At 49.7% G+C, this 24,480-nt stretch overlaps 1 protein-coding gene across 1 annotated transcript in view; it reads left to right on the forward strand.

Moving 5' to 3' along the window:
• Positions 1 to 11,638: 11,638 nt before the first annotated feature.
• Positions 11,639 to 24,480, forward strand: part of CUEDC1 (CUE domain containing 1) — a 76,753-nt gene continuing 63,911 nt past the window's right edge. The window contains exon 1 of the mRNA XM_069481151.1: positions 11,639 to 11,684. The gene's annotated coding sequence lies outside the window, so the exon portion shown is untranslated. The remainder of the gene's footprint in view (positions 11,685 to 24,480) is intronic.

Raw genomic sequence — 24,480 nt, forward strand, 5'->3', positions numbered from 1 at the left:
GTGTCCTCAAGGATCATTAGAGAAAAAATCCAATCTGTTCATGAGATAGTAATTTCTCTCCCCTTCCTGCCCTAATATTAATAAATCTGGCCCTCAGTCCTGCACCCTCTCCATTTCCTTCTTAAAGAGTCTCAACCTGAAAGAATGTCATTTGTCCCCCATTTGGGCCTATAAATCTCCCCCACAGCTGGCCTGACGTTGGCAGATTACTGGATAATCCCCCCTGCCTTGTAAAATTAGGGGGCTGGCAGGTCAGTGTGTAATGATCCAGTGCAGAATACTGACTGAGCCTGTGCGTTCGTCCACACTCCAGCTGCGCTGGGCTGCACACCCTTGGGCAATCTAAGGCCCATTTACTTCCCAAGAAAGGAATGGAGGGTCAATGACTTTATTTTGGATCTTTGTGTGATCTAGCTCTCTCCCTAGACCTACCCATTAGGGGTTGGCTAGTTAGCTTTCTCCTTCCCAAGATAGGCACTTGACCCAGATCTTGGCTGGCCCTGGACCATGAGAGTCAAGTACACGTCACTTTACAAAAACTGTCCTGTCATGGTAAGGGAATGAATTTTTATACTTCAGATTCTGTATCACTGCTGACTTGCATCATAATTGCAGGCATTTTCTTCATCCCTAATTATCTTAAATTGACTTCCCACCTCCTTCCCAATCCCTAAATATCTCTTTGAAGAGTGCATAAAATAAGAACTTAAAATCACTACTCCTATTGGAGTGAATCCTTTGTAATAAATGTAACTGATAACCATGCAGAAGAATTCTCAGGTGTTTTTGTAAATTCTCATTGTTTATGGGGTTTTCTCAAAGTGAGGTCCACCTGCCTTTGGCTGTATCAGAGGCCAAAGATGGACATTTAAGGAAAATGTTCTGTTCTGCCAATGAGCTATTCCTTTGGCATGACAGCTAGAAAGGACGAGGAGACCAAGGGGAATGGAAGGGACATGCCCTTCCAGTGACTGGTCCAACAACTCTGTCTGGCAGTCAGTGCTCCTGTCCAAGGCTGGGGCGGATGTGCCAATTCTAGAGACTGCCCATGGAGAGGAAAGCCAGACTGGGATGGGAAGCTAAGTCTTTGTCAACCTTAGGGGTAACTGGGGGCCACCAGCCTCATGATCCCTGCAGAGTCAGCCAGATTCAGAGATCTGACTCACAGGAGCCTGGATCCCCAAGGCTCTGGTCCATGAGCCAAGAAATTCCTGCCTTTATTAGTGATGGGAAAAGAGCCAGAGAGAAATCAGTCTTGCATGTGTGTGGAGGAAGGGGAAAAGGGAGTCTTGGAGGTTAGGAAGAGGCTAAGGGAGGGGAAGGAGAGATTTTGGGGGACATTGTCCTTGTGCTACCTGTGTCTTCACCCCTACCCTGACCTCCGTCTCCATGTACCTGCCCTAAGCTGAACATGATCACTCAGAGGAATTGGAGTTAGGCTGCTAGTCCACGCCAGCTGTGATCATTTCAGCTTCAGTCAATAAGCAGAAAAGAAGACGTGCTTTTCTTGGCCAGATAAAGGATAAAATCAGTAGCTGAAGAAACAGGCAAGATTCAAGTGATGAGGAGGGAAGCCCCCTGCAGTAGGGGCCTGTGAGCCACTTCTTGCTGGAAGAGGTTGGGGCCCACCATGTTCTGGAATCCCAGACCTCTGTCCCAAGAGAGTAGACCCTGGTAACAGGGTAGCCCTGTCAACCAACTTAAGGAAAGTTCCATCACTTTGTCAACACCAGAGCCTCTGTGGCTATCAGGAATCTCTGAGAAGGGAGAAGAATAGGGACTGGGGATTTTTGGGAAGAGAGAGAAAAAGGAGACAGAGCCTTTCCCTGTTCCATAGGCCTAGAATGCCACCCCCCCCCGCCCCCGACCAACTCTCCAACATATTTTCTCTGCTGTGAACCCTTAGACATCCAGCAAAGTCCAATTGAAATGTTGCTTCCTCTGAAACCACCTATAACTTCAGGCAGTTAGTTTGTTCCTCCTTGGTATAACAGGAGGAGTTAGGAGATATGAAAATAAGGGTGGAAGTAGTCCAGCACTCCCAGAAGGGAAGCTAGTTCCTAAATTGTGCTGTAGGTTCCATAAGTTTTGCCACATCCCTAAGTTCCTGGTTCCGAATTAGTGGGGCCATGGCAGCCTGTGACTTTTGCTGATTTTGCCCTGCATGGATGAGTCCCAATGCCCAGGAGGCCTGAAAGAACAAGGAACCAAGCACCAAGGTAAGTGAGGAGGGCCCCAGAGGACCCAGAGCGGAAGGCAATTTGGCACAAGGGATGGTCAAGAGATGCTGTAACACAAGGTTGTGATCAAGAGCAGAGGCTTGGAATCTGACAGGCCTGGGTGTAAATCCAAGCTGTGTCACTTGGAGCTGTGTGACCATGAGCAAGGTACATAACCTCTCTGGCCTCAGTTTCCTCAGCTGTAAAATAACGATGATCATAGCTACAGCCTAGTAAAGTTTTGACCTAATTCATATAAAGTGCTTAGTACAGAGTCTGATATAGACTACGGAGCCTCGAACTCAATGCACCCCCATCTCCATCTGGTCCTATCTCCGGTCTCAGTCATGGCAACATCAGTTTGCTCAAAGGCACCAACTGCATCCTCTGAAAGCCCTGCGAAGGAGCTGAATGCCTTCCGGCAGCGCTACCTCACCTCAGACTCTGAGATTTGGGGGATTGGTCATCCAGCATGGGACCCAGAGCTTCATCTGAGAAGTGAGAAAATTCCATGAAAGACACATCTCCTGAAAAGCAGTTAATTGGAGGCTGACAGAGATGGGGCAGGGGAGGGTTCCGGTTAGACCCAGGGAAGGGTCACCAGACTGGAAGACCTGGTATGTGCCTATCTGGGGACGGTGCATCCTGCCTCAGAGAGGTTATCCCATCTCGCTCCATCCCCCAGGTTCACCATCTCAGACAAGGCGCCGGCACGGCTTCCCTCTGCAGTCTCAGCATCCTGACAGTCAGGGAGTTCGTTCTCCTCTAGTCGCAAGCCTGGCACAGAGCTGACCTCCTCTTGCCTTCCCAAGAAGAAAGGGAGCACCACCACCCACCCAGGGGAGAGAGAAGCCGGAATTCTAGACTGCTCCCTCCTGAGTCAGCTCTCGTAGCTCCGCCTTCTCTCCCGGAGGCGTCCTGGACTCGCGGATCGAAGAGAGGAGCCCGCAGAGCGCAAGGCGAACGCGGGTGTTGCCAAGGCTGGAGCAGTCGCCTGGCTGTGCGCCCGAACCGCTCGGCCTAGCGTTTGACGCCCTCCACCGTGGGGCCTAACCTCCTTTGCCGGCCTCCGGGCCTCCTCTCCGCCTCTTGCCCGCGAGGGTAGACTAAGTTAGAGCCCGGGCCGGGGGGCACCGAGACAGACAAACAACACCTGGGCGTGTCGGCCCCGCCCGGGGCAGAGCATCGCCGGGCCGGGATTGGTTGGTGCCTCCTGTGTTCGGATTGGTCGGGGTCGGTTAGGGCGCTCTTTCCCGGAGAGCGTTGCTCTTCTCCTGCAGAAGCTTCTGTCTCGACTGCTGCTTCACCTTCTGCACTCTGCACAACAGCTGTGCTCATTTTTGTAAATAGATAAAATTCGGTTCTACGGTTTCCGCAGATGACTTGCCCCCGAGTACAGTGTTGGCCTCTCAGGGATGGGTGGCTTAATCTGTCGGTGTATTGTAGCCTATGTCCAAATCACACCTGTGAGAGTGAATGGGCGAGTATAGCGAGCTGTAGGGGCTGCACTGTGCACCCCTTAGGGAGGCGACGGTTTGTCCTGCGAGGCCGTCTGCTGGGTTAGCCTTTCACCCGCTTTCACCAGCGCCGGTCCTTTCTACCATCTACACTGTGTTTCACATTTCCTTGTCTTCGATCATGCTGTTCCATATGGTAGGAACGCTTTGTCTTCTCATTCATCTATTATGCTTTTTAAATGTGGTTAAATACTCCTGCTCATTAGGAACCCCCTGGAGAAAAAGCTGACTGCAGGGCTCGGGCAGGAAAACACGAAGTGAGCCTGGAACATTAGCAAATATTTATTTGGAAATAATTTCAAACTTACAAAAAGTTGCAAAAATGAAAATAGTACAAGAAACACCTAAATACTCTTTACCCAGATTTACCTATTATTAACATTTTATCCCTTGATTAATCACTCGTGGGCTCTAATTTTTTTCTGAACCATTCCAGTGTTCCATACATCACAGCCCTTACCACTAAATACCTCTGTGTGTGCTTCCTAAATTTAGGGTATGCTCTTACACCACAGCACAGTTATTAACTTTATAACTGCTCCTTCAAGCAGGAAGGAGCCTTCCTCAGGACACCAAAGCCATGAGGTTTCTCCACCTTTGGTGCCTGCTCCCCAAGTCCCACACAGGAATATATTTATCCTACCCTACCCCCTAGCCACTGCTGGGAAGGACCAGATCTGAACATCTGGACTAAATTGATCCCAGGTATTCCCTCCTTAGGATTATAAGGATGACAATACGAAAAACAAGCTTCATTCATTGAGTATCAGAGTGATGAGGACAGACTGCAGCCAGACCACTTGAGTTCCTATCCCAGTTCTGCAAAAAAAAAAAAAAAAGCATGTTCCTCAATCTCTCTGGGCTTCAGTTTCCTCATCTGTAAAATGCCGCCAATGGCAGTACCTACCACAGGGTCCTCGACAATGAATGAATGAATGCCTGTAAATGTTACCTGGCACATGGTAAGCATTATGTGTTATTGTCATCATTATCGCCAGGGGTGTAGGGAAGAGCATGGGCTCTGCAGTCGCCGGCTGGGTTTGTATCTTGGTTCCACTACTTTATTGTGGGTCTTAGGCAATATATGTGACCTTCCTGGGTCTCAGTTTACACATCTGTAATGCCTGGCTCTTAGGGTTTTTCTGAAGATTAAATGAGATAAAACATGCAAGCATACTTAAAACAGGCCAGAAACATTGTAAATTTTTTTAAAAAAAACTTTATCATTTACTATTTCTTTTTAAGACAGGGTCTTGCTAGATTGCCCAGTCTGGACTTGAACTCCTGGGCTCAAGTGATCCTCCCCAGCAGCTGAGACTACAGGCACGCACCACTGCCCTTGGCTCATCTACTACTACTATTTTTAATCTAGTGAAGAGGAAAGTGATATTCTTAATGTCATTTTAGAGATAAGAAAAACAAGACTCAGAGAGGTTAAGTGCTTAGCCCAAGATCACCCAGCTAGTAAGCAGTACAGCAGAGATTTATTTGTACTGTAGTCTGATTGGTACTAAGGTCTGGGGACTTAGTCACTACACTATACTCTGGGGGTTTAGAAGGAGTTTAGGAGGAAAAGGTCATCGCTGCTCCAAGCCAGATTGAATCTCCCAACCTATAGGACCAGCAAGCTCTCCTCTAGGCTCTGTGAATTATATGTAGCAAATGCTTAACTCCAGGCTGGCTTTACACCAGGAACTGCTCCAGTGCTGGGGACCTCACTACCTCAACTCTTGGTGTTGTCAGGACAATCAAAGTAAATTTTAATATTGTGTTTTGGAATTCAGGCCTGAGCCTGTAACACACCCCTCCTCAAAAAGCCCTGGATGCGCCTCCCTGCCTGCTGCAGATGGCTTGTTTTGTGTTCCAGGCCCTCCGCTGCCACACCCTCCTTGCCTTTCCTGCCTCAGCTGGCTGTTACCACTGTCCACCCTGCACTCTGGCCACAGTGGACATTCACTGGCGTCCAACAGGCCTCAATGTTCCCATCTCCGTGCCTTTGTGTAGGCTGGGCCCTCAGATGGTAATGCCCTTATCTCTAGTTAAAATCATTTTCATCTCTCAAGGCACAGGTCAAATGCCAGCTCTTCTAAGGTGTCTCTTGGATCTTCCCCCCCATCAGAATTAACCATTTCCTCCCTGTGTAGCCCTAGAGTCCTCTGCCTGAATTTAGTAAATGTCACACCTTGCCAGCAGCTCCATACCTACCTGCCCCTTAGACTTGGGCTGGGGGGAGCTACATATTTTTCATCTTTGGGTTGAAGAAAGGACACACGGGAAGTAAACAAACATGGTTATGGAACTAGATTGAAATAGCCTAAGTTAAACATAATTATGTAGGAAAGTTATTTATGTTTAACCCTCCTCCTTCCAATTATAATGATTTTGAAGGCTAAATATAGGCATATATATGTATACACATATATATATAAAACATTATAAAGGTATGTATGTACAATGTATGAAATTTGGAAAATCTTGAAAACATTAATAACAAAATAAAAGTTATCTATAAAACCCTCATCTGGTGGGGCATTGTGGGTCACACCTGTAATCCTAGCACTTTGAGAGGCTGAGGCAGGAGCATCACTTGAGGCCAGGAGTTTGAGACCAGCCTGGGCAACATAGCAAGACCTCCATCTCTAGAAAAAATAGAAAAATTAGCCAGGTGTGGTGGTGCACACCTGTAGTCCCAGCTACTTGGGAAGCTGAGGCAGGAGGATCGAGTGAGCCCAGGAGTTGAGGTTGCTGTGAGCTATGATGACACTACTGCCCTCATGCCCAGGCAACAGAGGAAGACCTTGTCTCCAAAAAACAAACAAACAAACAAACAAATAATAAAACCCTCATCTAACAATTGTTAACATTTTGGTATATTTTCTTCAAGTCTTCTATGTTTATAACTAACTAAATAAAAATAAACAAATGGGATCATATTGCATATACTGTTTTGTAGCCTTCCTTTCCCACGTTATATTGTGAATGCTTTTATATTATTAGCTATTCTTTAAAGACAGTTTGAATGTTTACATAGGATTCCATTTATCTAGGCCCAATCTCCACCTCACCGCCTTGTAGAGGACGAGCTGGCAGACTCCGGGAGGACAGGATTCCGAGCCTACACACTGTTACCAATAAAGAGGAAGACACATGATTTCCGTAAGGGCAAACCAGGCCTGTCTCACCCACCTGTTGGAAGTCAGTCCTTTGGCAAATGTTTACCAACTCTCGGGGGCCTGCTGGGCCTTGGGCTGAAAGGTGCAAACACTGAGAGGAAAGACAGCCTCTACCTCGCAGGAGCTCATGAGGAGACCGACTATATACCACGTGCTCTCTACAAATAGGCTGGCGGGATGGACACAGGGCTGCCAGGGAGCAATTCACTGTGCAGGGAAAGGAGAGTTTATGGGAAGTACCACAGGCGTGACATCGGTACCGGCGTTCCGGGGAAGGGGTGACTGTCCCCCAGAACCCTCTGAGATGGGTATCAGATTGGCAATCCCACAGCATCCATCTGTTATCCCCGAAGGGAGTTGTTTGCTCTTTTCTTTCTTTCTTTATTTTTGCCACTGCTCCCATGTTTCACCTGTGCATTCTTTCAAATCTCCAAGTCATGTTACCAATTCTTCGCAAATTTCCTCTGAGTTTCTTAGTCAGATTGGTCAAGACGGGGAAAGGGACAGGGGTAGGATTATTCGGCTTTTATTTATTTATTTATTTAGAGGCAGGGTCTCGCTCTGTCACCTGGGCTAGAGTGCAGTGGCGTCATCATAGCTCACTGAGACCTCAAACTCCCAGGCTCCAGCGATCCTCCCACCTCAGCCCCCAGATTAGCTAGGGCTACAGGCATGTGCCACCACACCTGGCTAATTTTTGTAAATATGCGGGGGGGGAGGGGGTCTCACTCTTGCTCAGGCTGGTCTTGAACTCCTGGACTCAAGGGATCCTCCTGCCTCGGCCTCCCAAAGTGCTAGGGTTATAGGCGGGAGCCACTGGGCCCCGCTGGATTATTCAAGTTATCCAGAGGTTTACACCACCTGCTTTTCTACCTTGGGCCTTGTTAAGCTGCATTTGGGAGTTCTAGGAGGAGTTGGTCTCACGGTGGCAGGGACAATGTGGTTGGTTCCAAAGCTGCAGCCATATGCTCTTGTCCACCATTCATGCCCTGGCATTTGCCCTTGGCGAGGAAAATCCTGGAAAAGTCATGTGCTGTTTTCCCAATGGTCTAGCTGGAGCCCGCCTTGAGCCCGAGCCCAGTAGCTCTCCTTCAGCCTCATCCCCACAGTAGATAATGACATATGTTCCCAGCGATCGATGCTTAATATAGCCAGAGACTTAGCAAAAGGCTTCCATCACCTTCCCATTCACTCCGTGGAAACAGCAGGTGTTCTGAGCTGGTGCTAGCATGGGCGTGCGTGGGTGGGTGAGGACAGGAAGGGGAGAAGCTAGAGTGCAGGCTGAGGGCAGCGTAGGAGGGGACTCTTTAAGGAGTTTAACTTTCATTCTCCAAGCCACGGAGAGCCATCCACCCTATTCAGCAGGGCAGAGACATCACCAGGGCATACTTTAGAGAAATAACTGCTGGCGCAGAGAAGGATAGACTGAAAGGCAGGCCCCTGGCGGCAGGGCCTGGAGCAGGGCAGAGCAGTGGGTGTACCGAGGGGTTTGCACACCGGAGAGGAGAAGGAAAGCAGGTCAGGTTTGCAGCTTGGGTGAATGGGAGGTGCCCTTGTCAGGACAGAGAATTCTGGTACAGGAGGGTGTGAAGATGATGGGCTCCAGGCTTGCCACGCTGAAGGTGAGGTGGCTGTGGGACAGCTTGTCCAATGGCAGCTACTCCTGCTGCCCCTGGGGCTCAAGAGAGGGAGTGGGGTGCAGGGACAGGCTGTTGGCACACTCTGTCTGACAGCGGCAGATGTGGTCATGTTATTATTAATAACAATATGGCAGTTATTGCACATGTGATGCGTCAGGTGCTGTTCTGTGCATTTTACATGCATGGATTTGTTTTACTGTCACCACACTCCTTTGAGGTAGGCACTGTTGTTAGCCCCAAATACAGAAGAGGAAACCGCGGCACAGAGAGTGAAGAAACTGGCCCAAAGTCACACAGCGTGCAAGTGGAGCAGCGGGGCTGGGACCCACTCGCTCTATTCTCTTTTCCAGAACATCCTGGGAAGAGGAGTCGGTGGGAAAGTTAGAGGGCGGAGCCCTCGAGAACCCCTGGGGCAAGCAGAGCTGAAGAAGTAAGTCTGGCAGGAAAACCAAGAGGCTAGGAAGCCACTGGCAGTGGAGTGATTCCAGGAGGCGTTAGCAGCACGCAGGGCGGCCACGGAGCAGCCAAGGGGTGGTCGTGGGGGGGAGGCCCTCGGGCTGAAAGAGCTGGGAGAGCCCGCTGGTGTCTTCCACTGCAGCTGCCCCTGGAAGGAAGGCGAAGTTGAGGGAAGCGGGATAGCAGGAAGTCGAGGATTGAATGGGTCTTGAGGAAGCAGAGAGTTGGTCTGGCTGCTCCTTAGAGGAGGTCTCCTGATGAATGGGGAGGAGAAATAGGGCAATGGCTTGAGGGCACGGTAGGGTTGGGGCAGGGTTTTCTTAGAAGGGGCCATCCGGAAGTGTTTGCAGCTTTGAAACAGCGGAGGAGACGGGGGAACCAGTAGAGTCTCCTGAAGCTCACAGGTTGGGCTGGAAAGCAAAGAGGATGGATGCGTCATCCTCTGAGAGGGGCAAAGACAACAGAGGCCTGAACTGAACAGGCAGAACTGGAGGAATGAGGGAGAGAGAGGGAAGGAAGAATGGACGGGGCCTGAGAACCAAGAGAATTCAGGGAAGGGGCACAGGGTTGGGGGGGCGGGGTACAGAGTGGCAGGGGAGGAGGTGGTGGCTTGGGGAGGGAACTGCTCTGCATTTGCTTTTTGCCTCCTTGAATTTGGGGTGTCTGAGGGAGCCCCTCTGTAGGCAGCTGGTGTGAAGGGCTGGAGCGCAGGAGGGAGATCCGGCCTGGACCCCTGGGAGCTCACCGCAGTGGTGGCAGTGAGTGAGGGTATCTGGGGGTGTGAGAGGCAGGGAAGCGGTCTGAGAAAAAGCTCCCAGGAAGAAGGAGTATGTTAGCAAAGTCCAAGAAGAATGTGCTTTAAGGATTGGTTTTATTAATGACCATAATACAAACCTCCAAGTTTTGTTAGACGCATTTTCCTGGTCCTGAAATGCCAAGCTGACAGGGATGAACTGCAGGGGGATCTTGCGAGTAAGCAGAAAAGTGGCAGATGAACTGCACTGCTGGTAAGTATAAGATAACACACTTGATAGCATAATCCAGTACCGCCAAGAGGATAAATCCTGAGCGCTCAGTTACAATTCAGGAAAGGAGCCAGGAGTCAGCAGAGAGGCATGGGTCGGTTCGTCTGCATTAAGAATCTTTAACCTGGGGTCTAAGGACCATCTTCTGGGGTTTCAAGCCCCACCCCAATCAGATGCACAGGAGCATGGGGAGAGGGGAGCAGGAGAGAGATCCTCAGAGGGGGAGAGGGAACCCAGTCCTGGAGCTCAGCTCCACATGCTACCCTAACACAAGGCCTCCCCAAGGAGGGTGTGGTTCTGAGGTTTCTCTCCCTCCCAGGTTCCTAAACTAACCCGGGGCATGCAAATGATGGAAACACACTGGTGTCTGGGGCACTTTGGTTTGCGGTTTTTACCATCAGATGTCTCTGTGGCTGAGCATGTTGGTCTGTCTCAGCAAGGCTAGCGGGTTGCAAGTGCTCAGAGGAGGGTAGAGGGGGCTCTTCCTGGGGGCCTGGGTCCAGACGGGCAAGCGGGTCTCTAAGGCAGGCTTTTGCAGGAGGAGGGTGCAGACGCTTTGCAAGTTGTTTGGCAGCAAAGCTGGGATTACATCTGGCCTTCACCCTCCTCAGATGCCCTAGGTAGCTCCTCTTCGAAGCAGGGTTCTTGGGGGTCACCATCTGATTCACCCTACCTGGCCCTAAATTGGAGTCCAAAACCGGACCACGTGGAAAAAGCATAGCCAAAGTCGATTTTCTATTTATTAAACAAGTTTTTCCATGGAATATCTTCCCAGGGCTCAGAAGCCCCTGAAGTGACACGGCGGACGTTGGAGAGATTGGGAAAAGAGGCCATGGGGATGTGGCAGGTGGTATCTGCTGGTGTGAATGAATAATAGCTTTGATTTCCTGACCCTTCCCCACATTCTCCTCTGATCTCAGCGTTTGATTTTGTTTCCTGTCCTGACCCCTAAATCCCAGGGAGCTGCCCCTCCCCCACACTTCCGTGTCCCAAGCCCCAGATGTGCGTCCACATTCTCCTGCACCCTCACCCTGGGTTCCTGGCGTACATCTGCAACCTGTCCGGCCGCGCTGCTCTTGGGCTCCCCTCTGATCTCAGAGATCTTGGGTCTCCCCGGCCCACCCTGCCCTGGCGCTGCTCCCCAGTCGGGAGGGGAGGACGCCCCGCACCCCGCTCTGCCTGGGAGACCTCCTGCCCGCAAGCCAGGGGGTCACTGCGGCTGCCAGGGGGGTGACACGGAGGGGATTTTCCCAATCTTCAGTCAGTGCTCCCCTCTCCGCCCCGCGCCACCGCGTTGGTTTCTGGACCCCCATCCCTGCTTCTCTCTTCCCTGGAAAGGGGTCGGGCACCCGGAGAGGGTCTGGGGGCGCCGCAGCCTGGCCCCCGCTCCGCCCGCAGCCCCGCTCCTCCCCGCGCGGCCCCACTTGTGGCCCCGCCGGCAGCCGCGCAGGGACAGCTGCATTTCTCGCCGCCCGCCGCTAGGAAGCTTGCCTCGCCTCGCATTCTCCGCCTCCCCGCGCCCAGCCGCGCCGCCGCGCCGCCGAGCCGGGCCCGCCGCCGCCGCCGCCGCCGCCGCGGGATCGCGCCCCTCCCCCGCCCGGCCCGGCCCGGCCCCAGCGGCCCGCGGGGAGCGGACGCGCGTGGCGGCTGCTCGGTAAGACCTCCTGCGCGCCCGCCGGCTGCCGCCCGGCCCCGCCGCGGACCCCGCCGGGCTCCCCGCGCGCAATCTCGGCCCCGGCCCGGCGGCCCCACCTTCTCGGGACCGATCGCCCAGGCGCCGCCGGGAGGGCCGGGCCGTCGCGAGTTTGATTCCCGGTGCTGTCGCCGCGGCTCCCTGGGAGCCCGCGCCGCCCCAGCCGCGTGCGGCAGGTCCCGGCCCGCCCTTCCTTCCCGAGCCTCCACCTCATCCCAGGCCCTGGGCGCGGGGGGCGTGCGGGCATCTGGGGCTGGGAGCGGGGCGCGCGGTGGCGGGGTGGTCGCGGGCCGGCGCCGCGGGGGAGGGAAGCGAGGCCTCCCCGAGCCGGCGCCGCCTGAGTCCCCTCTCCCGCCGCTCCCCCTTTTGTGTGGGCGCCCCTCCCGGTTTTGCCCGGGCCTGGGGGCGCTGGCTGGGCGGGACTGCAGGCGGGGGCGCCTGCTGGGAGCAGAGCTCCTTTCAGGGGGAGGGGAGCTTCGCTTCCTGCCCCCGCCGATGTCACAGGTCGGCTCAGCCTTTTCTGGTCCCACCTCGTCCCCTGGGAGCTGCATCTCCGGGCGGCTCGGCCAGGGAAAGTTGGGAACGCACTGTCTCCGCCCCTGCTCCCCCGCCCTGTGCGCTCCTGTGCCCCGGGCTCTAAGCTCCAGGGGGCTGGCATTTGCGGTTATTCATTCTGCCCTTGTCATTTTCTGGGTCGTACGGTTGCCTTATACCCAGCACTGGCTTGCCCATTTCATTTCTCCGTAAAAAAAGTTTTAGCTCCAAGAAATATATACTGAAATTAAATCCCGGGAAGGAATTTAACGGGAGAAAGGTTTTAGATTTTCCTTTTTTTGGTGCAAGTGGAGGGGGAGGGGACTCACTGAGAGTTTAGAAACAAGATGTCCAGGAGGTGATACAGGGTTCAAGAAGACCATTTCGCTTCCCACCTGATCCTCGGGCGGCAGCATCGTGAGCGTGGGGAGTGAGCCTTCCCCTGGGTTACCTTGCAGCACCCTGAACCACCTGGCCTAGGAGAAAGGACTCAGGAAGATGTTCTGGGCCTCCCCACCCCTTTTCTTTACAGCCTGGGTGGGGTTACCCTGGCGTTCCTGAAGGAGGTGAGGAAGTCCTCTCCCATGAGGTTTGCCCTGCAGATCTAGTGTGAAGCTGGGCCCTCTCTGTTGTTGAGGGTTGGTGCTGTTGGGACCCTGATCTGAGCGGTGGGTGCTATCTCTGGGATGGAGAGGTGCTGCTGAGAGAAGCTTGGCTCAGGCCCCCAGGCAGCTGGAGGATGTGTGCAGGAGGGTTGAGTTAGAAACTCCCCTGTCCACTTTCTGAAGCTGGAAAGATCAGATCAGCAGACAAGGGAACAGGTTGGCGCCGCAGACCTGGACACAATGTTGAATAGAAGAGAGAGCCTGGACAGCTAGGTGGCTCAGGGATGTTGATATGACTAGGGTGGGACTTGAGGCCAGAGGTTGGGGTCATGGGCCCCTTTGAGAATCTGATAAAAGCCCTAACTCCCCTCCACCCAAAATGCACATGTGCAGGGACACACTTGTCTTCAATATCAGAGGGTTAATATACCCCCTTGGAACTAGGACCCTCATTAAGACCCCAGCTCTAGTTTGTGGTCTAGCTTGGACCATTCAGAACAGTTCCCTCCTTTGTGGCTGGTCAGCGAATAATCCTGGGTGCAAAGAGCAGACCTCTTGTAAGGTCTTTCTCATGACCTTCCCATGCAACTTTGGGCTTGTAGCCACAGAGACCTGGAAACCCTGGAGCAGATCCCGGCTGCCCACAGCTGGATGGAGAATGGAGGCCGATGAGGCGGCCCTTCTCCAGAGCTGTTGTTGCTGTCTGTGTGGGGGGAAGGCCGTGGGCGCTGGGCTGGGGCCCACTGGGCTGTTGAATTAGAGGTAAATACAGGCACTGGGTAGGGTGGACATTCTGGTGTTTTAGCTGAGTGCAGGAGCCAGGCGCTTTAAGAGCCCTAGTTCATTCTTCGGGAGACTGAGTTAAGGTGCTTTAGTGGTGAGTGTCAAGTGTGAAAGAAAGACTCCTCTTGAGGAGGCCTCGGGGCAGAATTGTCCAAGGCCAGAATCTGGGTATTGCAGGTTCCTTAGATCCTTCTGGACTTTAGAAGGCAAGTGGGGGCCAGAGGGCTGGCCATCCCCATCCCCCTCCCCGTCCCCAGTGCAGCCTGGAGGGGGCCTGGCCTGCCTTTTCTTTCTTACTCATAGCTCACTGGGCCCTGGCTGCTGCGCAGTGTTTATGGTGTCTTCACTTGCTAGGGATCTGGAAGAGCCTTTAGGAGGACCTGCCATTTGTGACTTCTCTGCCTTTGTATTGAGAAGCTCTCGTTAGGCTCAAGTTCCCCCCAAGACAACTGTAGCTCATCGGGGTTTTTCTTTGTTTAGCTAGGGAGCACAGTGTTTGGCATATGGCGCCTCTCACACCTGTTTCTTCCTTCAGAGTTTCCTACATTCGCTCTGCTCTGGCATAAGCAACAGAGGCAGGAGTACTCTAGAGCCTTGGGCATAGGAAGCTGGGTGTCTGTTTTGCTGGCTCTTACACTTATGGGAAGTAAAAGCCATAATGGGCCTTGGGGACCCTAAAGGGCTGTGGTCCAGCAGTCCCTGACGTGGGACTTGGAAGATGTCTCGGTGGCATGCAAAGGTCCTGTGGCAGTGACTGAGGATTCACCTTCCCTAGTGGCCGGGACTTGTCTGTCTGCTGTGGCCCTGGCTGCCATGGGTTGGTACGTTCAGGATGCTAGTTGTGTTAGCTCACTCAGTGCTTCTCTGATCCCCTCTGCTTCTGGCCTCCCAGTAAGTACCTCTGATGTGTCAGAGCAAGATAAGGGACTCCTAAAGATATAGCTAAAATTCTTATCTTTAAAGCAGGTCATAAATGATAAATGTGGTAACAGTGCTTGTAAACATAAACTCCCTTCTCATAAAATGTGACCAGTTCATTTCTATTATGGTGGCATCAGGAGTCTTTGAGGAATTCTTGGTGGGATAAAAAAAACTCTGCTGGTCTAACCTCCACCCTCAGGAAGCAATGCAACCATTCTGTGTCCATTTTCCATCCTGGCTTAGTGGTTTAGAGTGTGGGATCTGAAGGTGGGCATCCCCAGGTGGAATCCCCCCATCTCACTCTATGACTTTGTAAGTCCCTGAGTTTCTCCTGTTTAGAAAGAGTTAAAAGAGATCTAACATGTGTCCCAGACAAATAGAAAGTGTTCATTAGATAGAAGCTATTATTATTATTATTTCTGCACATGGGTGCAAAAGTTCTGAGGCTTGTCATTAAGGAAAATCTTTGGTAAAAACTGTAGAGGGCTGAGGCTGGCTTTTGGAGAGGTGGGGGGTGTGTGGTGAGGCTCTTGAATTGTGAGCAGAGAGGACTGCACGGTGGGGTTGGGGTGGCTGAAACGTCAGGGCTGACAGCTAAGCATAGGTGGGGGCAGAATGACTCAGCATTTGTAGCCCTGCTGTGGAAACAACTCTTCTCCGTTTTCTTTGGAGAACTTGCCCTATAAGCTGGGGGCAGGGGTGTGGGGATAATCAGCGAGGGGGTTGGATGGCTTTTCATATTGGTACCAACATTGGTCCAGAGCAGGGGGCAAAGGGGGCACTGGAGGAAGGGAGCCTAGTGAGGGGGTGGGGAAGGCCCTATGGGGTCAAGAGTGGAATCTTCTGGGCTCTTGGGGCTCCTGTGAAGGCATAGGCTTGGGAAATAATGATAATAAGCACTTAGTCATGGTCAGACCACTTGCTATGGGTCAGGCCCTGTTCCAAGTGCTTCACATGGATTAGTTTGTTTCATCTTCATAAGACTCTATGAGATGCTATGTCCATTTTTCAGATGAAGAAAAAGAGACATATAGTAAGAGACATCGAGAGTTCAAATAACTGGCCCAAGATCACGTAAGTGGCAGAGCCAGGATCTGAATTCAGGAAGCCTGGCTGCAGGCTCACACCCTTATAGAAATTCTCAGAGAGACCCCTGATGAGCTGGGTGGGGGCTGTGGGATGGGGACAGTGGGCCGGCAGGTTTGTGCCCCGCTGGAAGGGCTGCCAGTGCAGTGTCCGGGCACTGCTGGAACATGCCCAGAGAGTTCAGGTTGATGCAGTCTGCTGAGAACCCCTGGCCAAGCGCCAGACACTCTGCTGGGGTCTGCCCTGGAGCGCATAGGTCTCCAAGGCATGGCCCCTGCCTGCAAGATGCCTGCAGTCTAGTAAGGGAGACCAACATTTTAGCCTAGAATTCCAGCTGCCATGGCAAGTGCTGCGACAGGACAAAGCACTGAAGACGGGGCTTTGCCAGCCAGAAGAGGAGTCGAGCAGGGAAGGTTTCCTGGGGGAGGGTGCGCTTGAGCTGAGCGAAGATAAAGGTGGCTGCTCTCTCCTGGGCTTTTTGTCTTCTTTTATTGATACGTAGTATTTTACATATTTATAGGGTACCTGTGAGTGTTTTTTACATGCATAGAATGTGTAGTGATCAAGTCAGGGTACTTGGGGTATCCATCACTTTGAGAATTTATCATCTCTATGTGCTGGGAACATTTCAAGTCCTCTCTTAGCTACGTTGAAATATACAATATGTTATTTCTAACTTTAGTCACCCTAGTCTGCTATGGAACCTTGGAACTTATTTCTTCTATGTAACTGTAAGGTTGTGCTCATTCACCAACCTCTCTTCAGTTCCCCCTCCCACCCTCAGGCCCTTCCCAGCCTCTGGTATCCATCATTCTATTCTGTCTTCATGAGATCAAGGTTTTAGGCTCCCACGTATGAGTGAGAACTTGCAGTATTTGTCTTTCTGTGCCTAGGTTATTTCACTAACATAATGACCGCTGGTTCTATCCATGTTGCTGCAAATGACATGATTTTATTCTTTTTTATGGCCAAATGGTATTCCATTGTGTATATAGACCACATTGTCTTTATCAGTTCATCTGTTGTTGGACACTTAGGTTGATTCCATATTTTTACTACTGTGAACAGTGCTGCAGTCAACAAGCGAGTGCAGAGGACCCTTTGATATACTGATATCTTTTCCTCTGAAAAGATACCCAGTAGTGGGATTGCTGGATTGTATCACTGTGTACACTGACAGCATCTAAGAGTTCCCTGTTCTCCACATGGCCACCAGCATTTGTTATTTTTTGTCTTTTCAGTGATAGCCATTCTGACCGAGGTAAGACGATATCTCATTGTAGTTTTGATTTGGAATTTTCTGACGATTAGTGATGTTGAGCATTTTTCATAAACCTGTTGGCCATTTGCATGTCTTCTTTTGCGAACTGGCTTTTCATGTCCTTTGCCCACTTTTTAATGGGATTATTTGTGGGAGGAGGTTTTGGTTGTTTTTGAGTTGTTTGAGTTTCTTATATTCTAGATATTAGTCCCTTGTTGGTTGAATAGTTTGCAAACATTTTCTCCTGTTTGACAGGTTGTTTCTTCACTCTGTTGATTATTTCCTTTGCTGTGCAGATGCTTTTTAGTTTAATATAATCCCATTTGTCTATTTTTGTTTTAGTTGCCTGTGCTTTCGAGGTTTTTTTTTTTTTTTTAAGACAGAGTCTCGCTCTGTTGCCTGGGCTAGAGTGCCGTGGTGTCAGTGTGGCTCACAGCAACCTCAAACTCCTGGGCTCAGGCGATCCTCCTGCCTCAGCCTCCCAAGTAGCTGGGACTACAGGCACGTGCCACGATGCCCAGCTAATTTTTCTATTTTTAGTAGAGACGGGCTCTTGCTCAGGCTGGTCTCTAACTGCTGGGCTCAAGCAATCCTCCCGCCTCTGCCTCCCAGAGTGCTAGGATTACAGGCGTGAACCACAGCACCCTGCTGCTTTTGAGGTCTTAACCATGAAATTTTTGCCTAAACCAATGTTCTGAATTGTGTCCCCTGTTTTCTTCTAGTAGTTTCAGGTCTTGAGTTGATTTTTGTGGTGAGAGATAGGGGTCCAGTTTCATTCTTCTGTGATGGATGTGTGGATGTCCAATTTTCCTAGCACCATTTATTAAAGAGGATGTCCTTTTCCCAGTGTATGTTCTTGGCGCCTTTGTCAAACATCAGCTGGCTGTAAATATGTATTAATAGATTTATTTCTGGATTCTGGATTCTGTTCCATTGGTCTTTGGGTCTATTTTTATACCACTACCATGCTGTTTTGGTTACTGTACTCTTGTAATATATTTTGAAGTCAGGTAGTGGGGTGCCTCCAGCTTTATTCTTTTTGCTCAGGATTGCTCTGGCTATTCTGGCTCTTTTACGTTCCATATGAATTTTAGGATTGTTTCGTCCATTTCTGTGAAAAAATGACACTGGTATTTTGATAGGGATTGCATTGAATCTGTATATTGCTTTGGGCAGTCTCCTGGGCTTTTGATGTGGCCATGGGAAAGAAAACATTGCTCTGCCACTTTGTGAACTCTGAGCAGAGCCGAGTGGCTGGTGTGTGGGTGTCAGAGGGTCAGGTTTTCTGGATCCTGCAGCACCCTTGCCAGGGTGAGGCAGGAACTGGGCAGTGTGGTTGGCTTTGTGGTTTTTAATAGCGGAGAAACACTGTCTCCTCCTGTAATGCCTGCAGTGAACAAGCTGAAGAAAAAATAAAAGTCTCCTAAGAGTTACTGCTCAAAACACAGTGATTCGCTCGTCTCTCCGAACTTAGAACCAGAACCAGAGGCAAATGAATTTAAACCGCAGAGGAAGGACTCAAGTCAGGTGCGAGGAAGACATTCCAGATAGGATGTGAGATGTAAGAAAGGTGACTCACAGGAGCAGAAGGGAATGGCCTTCCCTGAAGGTCTTTAGAAATAGGGACAAATTTCATTTGTCTTTGTGGTTTAAGAGGTTTCATCTGGAGACAGGAAGACGTAGTAGCGGCCCCTAGAGATCCACGTCAGCTCAGTAATAGTAGGATAAAAGGAGCTGGAATTTCTGAGCTAGAAGATTGCTCGAATCTGGCCTAACCCCTTCTTTTACTGTTGGAGTGATCGAAGAATGCCCAATAACACTGAGCAGCTCATCCGCTAATTAGTGAGCCCAGGCACACACTGTATCTTCTCAACAGCTGGGGCCCTGGCCCTGCACAGATCTCGATCAGCAAGGGTGCTCGCTGGGGGTGACCTGCAGCCCCCTAGGATGGAGTCCATGCCTGTGAGAAGAGGTGCAGGACCCCTGGAAGTGGTGGAACGTTTGTCTGGTTATTGGAACACAGAAAGCATCAGCCCCCATCACAAGTTGTTTCTGAGAGTGGCACGGGCCAAGCTAGCGGGTTATCTTGTTCACCCTCCTGGCCTAGCACCTAGAAGGGTTTTGAGTGTACACACGAGGCCCTCAGTAAACTTTGTTGAATGAATGAGTGAATAACAGATAATCCAAAAGTGATTTCTCTTTGACCATGCACTTGTTGGGCCAGTGCTCTTACCCTTCCAGTTCTGTTTTGCTTAAGCCCACAGTAGAATCATTTTGTAATACCAGCCGGCCACAAAGAAAGGCACCCACATGTGTGTAGTGGGGGCAGGGGTAAGAGGCACAGAACACAGCTTAGGATCTTTCTCAAAATGTATAATTCCTTGAAAGATCACCAAGGACTAACATTATGTTCATTTATAATGGCGTTTTCTCTTTCTTTCTTTCTTTTTTTTTTTTTGAGACAGAGTCTCATTCTGTTGCTGGGCTCGAGTGCCGTGGCGTCAGCCTAGCTCACAGCAACCTCAAACTCCTGAGCTCTAGTGATCCTCCTGCCTCAGCCTCCTGAGTAGCTGGGACTACAGGCATGCACCACCATGCCCGGCTAATTTTTTTTTTCTATATATGTTTAGTTGTCCAGCTAATTTCTTTCTATTTTTAGTACAGATGGGGTCTCGCGCTCTTGTTCAGGCTGGTCTCGAACTCCTGAGCTCAAACGATCCTCCCGCCTTGGCCTCCCAGAGTGCTAGGATCACAGGCATGAGCCACCGCACCCGGCCTTTTTTTCTTTTTTGTTGTTTCAAGCACAAAGTAAAACCTTCATTTTTCAAATCTAGGAAAAACATGTCCTGTAACAATCTCAACTGCATTCAGCAAGATGGCTGTAGAGATCTCACAAGAGAACAAGGCTCGCTCTCGGAAGAGAATCTGATTAAGAACGAACCAAATATAAATGGATGCTGGACAACGAGTTTAAAGAGTTTAAAATTGTGGGTGGTGAACTTTAGCTCTTGGGGTGAATTTAAATTGACTTGTGCAAATTAGAGAGAAGTAGCAGCAGAAAACAGTATGGCATGAACTCTTGCTTCCTCCTCTAACCCCATGTTTCCCTTTTCATTAAGTAAGTGTTCGGTTCTATGGGGGCGTCTGCAAAGCTTTGTTGTTTTCCGGTGACCAGCAAGCTGGATTTGGAGCTGTGTTGAGGGAAAATGCTCTGTGGTCATGTAGGGTGATCAGGCCAGGAAACGATTTCACTTAGTTCAGGTCTGAGATTAGTTTCTGTTTCAGGCAGTACCAGGAGCCAGAAAGAGTGAGCTAGTGAGCATGAGGGGAGGGGTCAGCTGGAAGAGTTTCACTACTGGCTTTGTCGCCAGCAACTAGGTGAGCAGACAGCAGGGAGAGGAAGAAGATGAATCAGAGATGGAGTTGGGGAAGGCGGCGAAACTGAGTGTGTGTCTGGAGACTGGGCTGGGTGATGGTGGGGAGGAGGAAGCCGATGAAGATATCAGACGTGCATAGGACAAAACCCCTGCCCAATTACAGGACCACAGAGGTGATAGGGAGGTCTTAAAACACAGATTACTGGGGCCCAGGTGCAGTGGCTCATGCCTGTAATCCCAGCACTTTGGCAAGCTGAGGTGGGAGGATCACTTGAGGCCAGGAGTTTGAGACCAGTCTGGTCAACATAGTGAGACCCTGCCTCTAAAACAGAAAAATTAGCCAGGCATGGTGGCATGTGCCTGTAGTCTCAGCTACTTGTGAGGCTGAGGCAGGAGGATTGCTTGAGCCTAGGAATTTGAGGTTGCTGTGAGCTATGATGACACCACTGCACTCCAGCCTGGGTGACAGAGTGAGACCTTGTCTAAAAAAAAAAAAAAAAACCGAGGCCGGGCGCGGTGGCTCGTGCCTGTAATCCTAGCACTCTGGGAGGCCGAGGTGGGCGGATTGTTTGAGCTCAGGAGTTCGAGACCAGCCTGAGCAAGAGCGAGACCCCCATCTCTACTAAAAATAGAAAGAAATTATATGGACAGCTAAAAATATATATATAGAAAAAATTAGCCGGGCATGGTGGCGCATGCCTGTAGTCCCAGCTACTCGGGAGGCTGAGACAGGAGGATTGCTTGAGCTCAGGAGTTTAAGGTTGCTGTGAGCTAGGCTGACGCCACGGCACTCACTCTAGCCTGGGCAACAGAGTGAGACTCTGTCTCAAAAAAAAAAAAAAAACAAAAAAACCCCCGAAAACCCACAAAAAATATAGATTACCTGGGCAAGGTGGATGGTACTTGAGCAGTTGTCCACCTGAGAAGAAAGCAGAGTATGCACAAGGTCAACATATATATTGTGCTGGCATCCTTAATACTAGGCCCCAGCCACCAGCGGCTACTGTCGTGAGAGGACTTATTCTGTGTCCAGCATTCTACTTATATAATTTAATTTAGACCTTATAGTAACCCTATGAGCCAGGGATTATTGTCTTTTGGATGTGGGAACTGAGGCTAAGGGTTAAGTAATTTATCCAAGTAACACACCCACTTACTGGGTGGAGTGTTTATTTGGTTTTTGTTTTAACCTTCTATTGTGAACAATTTCAAATATCTACAAAAGTAGAGAGACTAGCATAGTAAATTCCCATGTAAATGCCCCTGCTGAGCAGCATTTTTTTTTTTAAGAGACAGAGTTTCACGCTGTTGCCCAGGCTAGAGTGCAGTGATGCTATCATGGTCAGTGCACCCTTAAACTCCTGGCCTCAAGTGACCCTCCTGCCTCAGCCTCCAGAGTAGCTGGGACTACAGGTGTGCACCACCATGCCTAGCTGATTTTTCTCATTTTTTTTTCTTTTGTTTCTTTTGCTGGCACCTCAATCTTGGACTCTTTTTTTTTTTTTTTTTCCAAAGAGATAGAGTCTCACTATGTTGCCCAGGCTGGTCTTGAACTCCTGGCCTGAAACAATCCTCCTGCCTCAGCCTCCCAAGTTGCTGGAAATACAGGTGTGAGCCACTGCACCCAGCAGCATTTTCTTGCATTTGACTTTCTTTTTTTAAAAAAGTCAAATTAAAGTTTGAGAACTGATAGTTGCAAACTTGCAGACTTTTGCATATTGGTGCATTCTCTAAGAACTTTAAGCTGTCATTTTTCCAGAGACGGTTTGGGGCCAGTCTGGGTGTTTCACAGGGCATCATTACCCTAGAAAATCAGTGGTTTTCCTCCCTTGACTGGTTCTGGGTGAGGCATACACAGATGTTTCCTTCCATCTTAACAGTACTAGAGCATCATTGCATTTTATTTCTTGAAGTCATAAATTTATTTTATTTCTAAAAGAATCACTGAATTTTACAGCCAGAAAGGATTTTGAAGATCACTCAGCCTGCTCCTAGAGGAATTTGTGGTCCTGGGTCATTAAACACCTTGAAAAGACTGATGGTATGTGGTTAAGAACATCATGTCATCCTGCCTGTGTTTGAATACAGCTTCTGCTAGTCGCTGCTGTGTTCCTGGGGCAAGTTACTCAATCTCTCCGAGTCTTAGTTTCCTGATGTATACAGTGGGAGTAATAATATTACCAAGCGGTTGCTAATGAGGACCAAATACTTATTAAGCTCTTAGCACAGTGTTTAGTATATTGTAAGTCCTCAATAAATGTTAGCTGCTGTTACTGTTATTGTTATTATCATTATTTTCATTTCATGAACTCACACAGCTACTTAGTGGTAGAGCCAGGGCTACAGTGCTAAATTCTTTTCATTCTTAGTTCTTTTCAGCATGGCTATAAGGTGCTTTCATCACAGTCTTGAAATATGAGAAAGTGTGCAGAAGTCTTCTAACTAATGTTCAAAACAGAGCTAGAAGAAATGGGCTTAACCCATCTATTAGCTACAGTTAGACTTTGGGCATGAGGGCATATGTTTACCAAATGACTTGTTTCCACAAATATCATTTACTAGTGTTTTAGAGGCTTCCTAAATGCCAGATTGGTTGCTGCTGCTGGAAAGGTTGGGGTGTTTTTAGATGTTTTTGTTGAGGAGTTCTTCTCAAATTGGAAACATCCATTTCAATGAATTGTGGTGGCAAAGCAGGCTTTTGGGTGTAATGGAAATATTTCTGTAGCCTGGCTGCTATTTGTCAAGGGTGAAGACAGTGCAGATGTTTTAAAAATATATATATGGGCTTGGCAGAAGTCCACATGTCTTAGGCCGTGCTTATACAAATATGCTCCCGAATGGTTTGCCCTGACCTTTATAAATTGATGATAGCCTGGGAGCCTCCCAAGGGAGACTTTTTTGTCTGAACCATTGCTGAGGTCTGTGTGATCCTCGAGTGGTCCTTGGTGGCACCCTCTCCCCAAGGTGGCTTCAGTGTGTTTTCTTGGAATATTAAAATGAATAGAAATTAAATTTTCTTGGCGAATCCTGCAACTCTCCCTTGCAATACTGCCACTCCCTAGAGGTTGCAGCATTGGAATCTGTTTTTGATGCTCACCCATGGGACTTCTCAAATTTCCATGACGGAAGGAGGGAGCGTGTCAAAGTGTGAAATTCGTGAGTGTGCAAATTGGAGGCTGTGGCTGGAGTTCCAGTCTCAGCTCTGCCATGTGTGGGCTGTGTCATTCTGAGCAAGCCACTTCACTTCCTAATTTGTACTTTTCTTGAGGCAAATCTATTATTATACCCCCACAGCAACACATGGCTGTTGAACACATCTGTTACATAGAGCTTGGTAATAATAATCCCTATCGGTTAAGATTGTGGTGATGGTCTGATAAAAATAGCTAACATTTATTGCATGCTTGCTGCATGCCTGTAAGCTTTCTGAGCAGTTTAGGAGTATTAATTTATTTAAGCAGCCCTACATGAGATAGTGTTATCAGCACTTGATGCAGGAAGAGACTGAGGCACAGAGAGGTTAAGTGAACTTGCCTAAGGTCACACCGCTAGTTAATTGAGGAGGTGGGATCAGAGCTCAAGCCAGCAGCTGAGGCTTTGGATGTGTTTACAGGAGTGCGAGTGCTTTGCGCCATCGTAGTGTTGGGATTCTTATCCTTTCACTGTTACTCTCCTTATTTGACAAGCCGAGGGAGGGATAAAGTGAGCCTGGAGGTAGATTAAGTGTACGAGCGCAGAGCTGGAAAGAATGAGGAGACCGAGCATATGAGAGCTTTTTTTGGAGTTATGGGGAAGCAGCTGTTTCTAAGTTTGGGAAAGAGCTGAAGAGATCCAGCAGGGACAGAGAAGGACGTTTTCTGGGTGGATTTTTACTATCTGTTGCACGTCTGTGGATTTAAGAGCCGCGTGTCTCTTTCCCCTCCTAGCACGTTTTATTTGGAAATCCTTAAACCCCAACCCAGCCCTCCAGCAGCCTTAGAGACTTAGCAAACTGCCAGAGAGTGAATTCTTGAGACATGAAAGGGGAGCTGAAGGGTGGGATTTTTAGTGGAATTTCTTCCTTGTGCTGGCATTTCTATTAAGTGCGTACGGAGGATGAGCCATGGAGTGGCTTATGTTCAAAAGGATAAGGGGTGGGATTTGGGTGACTTCCCTTTTTCTCGTGAGTTGATTTAATAAGAGAATGAATC

Source organism: Eulemur rufifrons, chromosome 9 (genome assembly GCF_041146395.1).
Source record: "Eulemur rufifrons isolate Redbay chromosome 9, OSU_ERuf_1, whole genome shotgun sequence".
Taxonomy (NCBI): Eukaryota; Metazoa; Chordata; class Mammalia; order Primates; family Lemuridae; genus Eulemur; species Eulemur rufifrons.